Source organism: Crocodylus porosus, unplaced genomic scaffold (assembly GCF_001723895.1).
Source record: "Crocodylus porosus isolate Cpor-Errol unplaced genomic scaffold, CroPor_comp1, whole genome shotgun sequence".
NCBI lineage: Eukaryota > Metazoa > Chordata > Crocodylia > Crocodylidae > Crocodylus > Crocodylus porosus.
Genome location: NW_017728916.1, coordinates 3,090,880 through 3,091,695, shown reverse-complemented (window position 1 = coordinate 3,091,695; position 816 = coordinate 3,090,880).

Below are 816 nucleotides of genomic sequence, written 5' to 3'. Positions count from 1 at the left end.
CCGCCAGGCGTCACGGGAGCAGGGTGCTGGAGGCGGCCCCCACGGGAAGGAGTCAGGAGCTCGTGGAAGAAGCGCCCTCCCACCCCCGCCGTGGCCCGTTTTAAGGCTCTTGGGAGCAGAGCTGTGCCCGCAGCGTGACTGAGATGAACCGAGGAACCAGCTTCGTGCCCCTCACCCTGGGGATGCCCGGGGCCGGGGAAAGAAGAGGCAGGGGGTGAAGCGCTCCTGTTTGCGGGACGTTCATGCGACTGGGTCCCACCATGAGCTGGGCCGAACCGCGCTTGTCGTCTCATCCCACCCAGCCGACGACCCTGGGTCATAGAAACACGTCACCTTGCAAAGGAAGGTGCAGGCTTGGAACAGGCCCCCAGCGGCGCCTTCCTGGCAGGTGTCACGAGCAGGGTGAATAAATGGACTTTTCTGCGCTCCTGGGATTCAGGGCTGTGCCCGCTATATTTACTTGGTAGCCTGGGCATTTTGTCCTCCAGCCTTTGCTATAGCCATGTCAGATTGCCAATAGTACGTGGGGAAAGAGGACACTGAATGAGTATGGGATCGGGACCCAGAAGACCTGTGTGACTTGGGCTGAGCCACACCAGGCCTGCATCCCCACTCTCATCCTTTGTCTTGTCCACCAGGACTGTAAGCTCTTTGGAGGAGAGACTCCTTCTTATTATGTATTTGCACAGTGCATGATAGGATCTTGGTCTTGGCTGGGTCACCTAGGTGCTATCTTTATAAGAACAATACATCTGCCCATTGCATTCAGCCTTTGGGGATCACAGCTTCCCAGCCCCCATCACATAAATATGGGGC